The following is a 6,534-nucleotide window of genomic DNA, read 5'->3' as shown; positions in this document are numbered from 1 at the left end:
AAATGCCGCACATCTCTTAACGAGATGGCTGAGTCATTTCACCTAAAGGTAACATGAGTTCCTGGCCATCGCGACATTGAGGGTAACTGTAAAGCCGATGAACTTGATGAGTACATAGGCAATGAGATAGGCATACCCTTACAAACATGTAAGCTACTCATCCTTGAAGAAATTGTAAAGAAAGCAAACGATGGATGGCGTAATGAAGCCACCTGCAAAATCGCCCGTCAGCTGTGGCCGACTCTAAATGCTAAACGCAAAAAATCTTTCCTAAGCCAAAATAAACACAGTCATTGACATTGATCTCTGTCATAACGGGGCACTGCCTAATAGGTAGGCACGCCCAAAGGATGGGTGTGCAAACACATGACTTCTGTAGAAGTTGTCTAGATGAGGACGAAGAAGAGACAATCTCGCACCTACTGTGCCACTGCCCTGCTCTATCCAGACGCAGGTTTACTATTCTGGGTAGACAAATTTTTCATGAGTTGGAAGATCTCAGTTCTACAGAAATCAGAGATATTTTAAAATTTTTGAAAAGCACACACTGGTTTTAGGAGAGATAGGGATAAGCTCCCCACGCGGCATCACAACCGCTTCAACCTAACCTAACCTAAAAGTGAATACTTCCTGAATGTTGCGTCAAAATTTCAAAAAAAAAAAAAACAAAAGGGGAAAACATACGGTCATAAATATTTGACTTGAAATAAATTTGACAGCTGCTTTGGTCATTAGAATAATGTGTCAAAAATGTACGTCAAAAAGTTGACGATAAATCACGGCAATCACTTTACAGTCAGCCATAGATTGTGAGACATCCGTTGTGAAAATCGGTTCATGCTCTTACGGGTAGGAGAACAAAATTAACGACTTCCACAGAATCCTGCAAGGACTCCAACACATCAGATAAGTGGTAATGGCAAAGGTGCAAAATCTTGATAAATAAAAATATAATATGAACACTAAGATGATGAGTAAATCGTCATAAACACTAAAAAGTTAAAACCATAAATACTTATGCATATGTATGTGTACGTGGGTATGCAGCATATTCTTATGAAACTTCATATGTACGTATGCATGTACTTTTGGATAACTAAAAATTTATAATGTGCTAGGAAACGAGCAGATCGTTTTAATGAACAAAGACAAAAGCCAAATAAACTTACAAACCCACATCTGCGTGGCAAGCAAAATTATTTTTCAGGAAGTGCAGCTGCCTTTGAATAAAACACCACAAAATAAGTTCGAAAAATGTATGAGATATACAAAACTGTGGAAGTGACGGAAAAAATAAAAAAGGTTCCAAAAATACGTACAGCCAAATACAAAAATAATGTACAACACAAACAACAAACGGCATAAACCAAAAATGCTTAGGACAACAAAAAGTAGCAAGTTTAACAGCAGCGGCAACGGCAGCAGCAGCAGAAAACAAATGTTCAAATGTACAAAATGTAATGAGAAAACAAAACAAAACTTCGTTTTTCTAAAACAAAAGAAAATAAAAAGCAATAAAAAGTAGATAGAAACTGTGGGATTGGCAAACGAAATAGAGGTGGAGGGGGGGGGGGGGGGGGGGAAAAGAACGTACTCGTACAACGCAAAAATCGTGATGTAATAAATTTTGTGCTACCAAAAATAAAAAAAGACAATAAAAAACACCAAAAAAAACAAAAACAAAAAATTAAAAATAATTCCATAAAAAGGTAAGCAATGACCTAAGAAATGGAGGTAGAAAATTCGTTCGATGCTTGACTCCAGCGCACGCTTGAGTGAGTCAGAACGGAGAATTCTATACCAACTGCGGGGCTGAAAAAAGGCTAACGAGAAGAGAAGAAGCAGTGTAATACCATTTGAAATAAAAGTGATAAAAAAATCTCATATCTCTCAATATCTAGTAAATTTGAATTCTTCAACTTTTTTTATTAATGTAAAGGCCGGGAGGTTTGTCTGCTTTAAAATGCCTTATATTTCAAACGCAGAGCATTGAAATGCCAAAAGAGAGTTACATACACTGTTCAACACAGATTTTCAGCGTAAAAAGAAGCCTACCCTTAATGAAAGCACTCTACCTTGCGGTGTAAGAGGGTTTTAGAAATCTGAGAAAGTAACTAGCAGCATTCTATTTATATAACCTCAATTCGTACTCTCATCTCCACGTGGTACATCCTAGTAACCAGAGCAACCATATCTGAAGACGAGGTATCCAATCTGCGTGGAAGGCAAGGTCAGTGCTAAATAGAGGGTACGCTTCGGAGGGGACTACTTTGATATTTCAAATTCAAAGGGCTCGTGGAGTACACCGCGGCTGTCTCGGAGCGAGCGGCTGCAATAAACGTTTGTCCTTCAGGTTAGAAGCGGCTTCATTTTATTAGATTAGATTAGATTAGATTAGACTAGATTAGAGTGATTTCAGGTTGCACTTTGACCTCATGATCTTTTGTGCCCTCCACCCATCACAATACCTCATCTAGACCCCGCTACCTTATTAAACTTAAGATGTGGCTGTGTTGGACTGAGTGTATGTGCTTTTCTTTTGGCTGCAAATGGCCGAGTTGTCTCAACCTTCTCCGCGCTATGGCCCTTCATTCAAGGAAAAGTTGCATTGGAGTCTCTTTGCATCGGTCGCAGAAACGACAAGAGTCAGTGGACCATATCCCAAGCCTGTGCGCAACCTGCAATGGCCTGTGAGACAGCCCGTGAGCATTTTCAGTTTATGTATAGAGTATCACGCCATCTTACCCGTGGAACTCACCAGATCTGCCTTAAGCTTGTACCTTATGGATGTACTCCACATTTTTCGTGTTACAGATATAAAAATATGAATTTAAGCCCGCGAAGAAGTGCCACCCGCAGAAATGTGGAAAATCCACCTGCTACGTCAACATGCATGCCAGATTTGATGGTACAGAATTTGTGTTCATATGGAAACAGTTCTACAACTGAAACATCAGAGGCCCTATGTTGCATTCGGGATAAAAGGAATTGATGTTGATGATGGTTTTAAAACTCTGTGGAACAAGTTTTGGTATAAAGTTTAACCAGCTAAGATATAAATGAGTTTAGAAGGTCGTCAAGGGGTTAAAAAGTAGGTATTATGGTGTTATGGACAATAAAGTAAAAACACGTAAAAGCACAATTAGTGTTGATGGCTTCTATTCCGCAGAAGCTGAATGTAAACAGCCCGTTAAAAAAATATAGCACCTAAATATTTTGACAAGTTTTGACTATTTTTTAATTTAAATTTAGTTCATTTTTTTATAAAAATATAGTTCAATCTATAATAAAAGCCATATTAAACCAAGTTTCAAACTTTGCACAAAATTAAAAAAGCAATCGACAAATTTTCGTTGAAATTTTATAGGTGCGCAACTAAGTTCCCGCTGTTTGTCAATAGATGCTGCCAGCAGTGTGTGCTAGTCGATTCTAACCTAAGCGTCATAAACCAAGCTTAGACATATGGTAAACAAACTGCTTCGACACATTAGTGATTCTGGTTTTGGTATCATATACTTTTGGTTACGTGAAAATGTCTGATTTTGTGCCGAATAATCGTCATTTGCGGAAAGTGTTGATTTTCCTCCTTCATTCGAAAAGAATGGGGGCTGAAGCGCATCGAGAGCTACAAAAAGTTTATGGAGATGCTACTTAAAGTGAAACAACGTGCCGAGATTAGTTTCGTCGCTTTAAAGACGGTGATTTTAATGTTGACGACCGTCCGCCTGAAGGAAGGCCAAAAACCTTCGAAGACGCCGAATTGGAGGCATTGCTCAATGAAGATCCATGTCAAACGCAAGAAGAGCTTGTTTCAGTATTATGAGTTACCCGTCAATCCATTTCCAAGCGATTGCATGCTTTGGGAATGATTCAGGAATAGGGGACTTGGGTTCCTTATGAGTTAAAACCAAGGGATGTTGAACGTCGTTTTTTCAGCTGTGTACAACTACTCCAGCGGCAAAAAAGGAAGGGTTTTCTTCATCGCATCGTGGCGGGTGATGAAAAATGGATTCACTACAGCAATCCAAAGAAAAGAAAGTCATGGGGACTGCCCAGTCATGCTTCTACGTCGCCGCCTCGGCCGAATATTCACACTGGGAAGACTATGCTACGTATTTGGTGGGACCAAGTTGGTGTTATTTATTATGAACTGTTAAAACCAAGCAAAATCATCACTGGGGATTGGTATCGACTTCAATTGATGCGATTGAGCCGAGCACTGCGCGAGAAGCGGCCGCAATACGTGGAGAGGCATGAAAAAGTGATTCTACAGCATGACAACGCTCGGCCTCACGTTGCCAAACCAGTTAGAACCTACCTGGAAACACTGAATTGGGAAATCCTACCCCACCCGTCAAATTCTCCAGATATTGCGCCGCCCGATTATCACCTATTCCGATCGATGGCACATGGTCTAGCTGACCAGCAGTTCCATTCATATGAAGACATCAAAAAACGGCTTGATCCGTGGATAGCCTCAAAAGATGAACAGTTTTACCACGACGGTATACGAGATCTACCAGAAAGATGGGGGAAAGTTGTAGCCAGCGATGGGCAATACTTTCAATGATTCACTTGTAACAATGTTGTCAGAATGAAGTTGTATTTTCATAAAAAAAAACAGCGATAACTTAATTGCGCACCTAATAGAATTTTTAATCAGATTAAAAAATAATTGGGTGCGTAGTTTTATAGCACATCAAATTTGGCTAAAAATATTCCTGGAATTCTGATATTTTTGCCGTGACGGTGTTTCATATTTTCTTTATACATATAAGAAAAATTTGAAGATTTCTTATATGGAGAAAATGCGCAACACCGTCAAGGTAAACAATTACAAAAAATCAATGACATGTTTTTACACTTTATTTATTTTTTTATTTATATTTAATTTATTTTTCTTTTTAAATTAATGGGCCATACAACTGCTTGCCCATTTTTTCAAATTCTGATTAAAAATATTGAAATTTTGTTGAATTTTGTCCATTCCCAAATTTTTGTATTAACTTTGATATTATATTTGAATTTATATGATTGTTGTTTTTGGCTTTCGGTCGTAAAAAACGAAGATTTATTACAAACATCACGAACGAAATTGCTTATTTAGCTTTAAATAAGTTAGAAAATTTCCAAGATCAACTAAATAACTGACAAATAAATTTTAAACTTTATTCAAATCACAAACTTTATATAGATATTCATTCAAAATTAAATATATATATTATTTTAATGGCAATTCATTTTTTCATTGCTTAAGCGATCATGATCACCTTCACATAAATTTCATATAATATAACAACAAAATAGCTAACACCCACTAGATGGTGTTCTTCTGCGTTTGTAGTTGCACTTTTAGTTAGAAAAGGGTTGCCAACGTATTCTCTATCATCGTTAGTATCATAGATGATACTTGCCCTAACCACTATTAATTCGTTCGTCTATCATTTCTTCTCATATACGGTGCTCGAGTTGCTCTTTCGTATGAAAAAATTCGAGCATTTTTTTGGCTGGAAAAATGACGTCTCACCTCAGCAGAAAAAAAATGTCAAAAATCAATGGTATTTTATAGCCTCCTCAAACTTGCATTTTGGGCTATAAAACTGCATACTTAGAAAAATTCTAAAAATTCTTCTTAATGTTTTGATGAAAATTTGAAGAATTTTGTACAAAGTTTGAAACCTTGTAATCAATTAAATGGACATATATTAACTAAGTAGTTGTTCAAAGTAGTTGAACATTCTCGTTAAAGTTCTCATAATCCTAGCCAGCCTATTACTCGTATGTCTAATCATCGAAGCATTTCTTAGACTTGTCACAAAACAAAATTGGTTGATTTTCATTCTTCGATATTCGGTTTTAGTATTTTCCAATTTTGTTCAAACAAAGTTAGTCACATTTTGTAAATTTCTAATCAAATTTGTGTCAAAGCCAGAAAAATTCTTAGCTTACATTCCAGTTTTTATATGTTAAGCAAAAGTATTTGAGCTTTTGGTTGTTAATGCGTGCAGACAAATAAAAAAGCGTTTAAGAAACTGGCGGTAATTGCAAAATAGAACATAAAAAATAAAAGCAAATTTTTAACACTTATTTCTATTATTTATTATTTGCTTTGCTATCTCCCTTTGTGGAGCGTTTAAACCCCTTTTATTTAATTATCTACGGCAATCAATTCTGAGATTTGAAGATAAATCTCGAAAAGAGAAAAACGATTTTGTTGACTTATCTTTTTTTTATAATTTTTATATCGCCATTATTCAAAAAAGAAAGGAACATTTCAGCTACAATACCTTCAACTTAGCTAAGAAATATTTGTGAAAAATATGTGGCATGCGGCACGTCAGGCCAGCGAGGGCGAAAAAATTATTAAGCGGCTGTGATAAAAGGCATTCATCTCATTCTTACTTCTTCGCACTCAATTACATAATTGACGTTTAGCGCGCCTATACAATGATTTTTTTTTACTTCTTTTTTTGTATAAATAATAGCTATAAAATTGAAATAAAAAATCAAATTAGTAGCCGCCTCTTGCTTTTG

The sequence above is a fragment of the Anastrepha obliqua genome, chromosome 5 (genome assembly GCF_027943255.1).
Source record: "Anastrepha obliqua isolate idAnaObli1 chromosome 5, idAnaObli1_1.0, whole genome shotgun sequence".
Lineage (NCBI taxonomy): Eukaryota > Metazoa > Arthropoda > Insecta > Diptera > Tephritidae > Anastrepha > Anastrepha obliqua.
The sequence above is the reverse complement of the archived record's forward strand: the minus strand, read 5'-3'. Positions refer to the sequence as shown.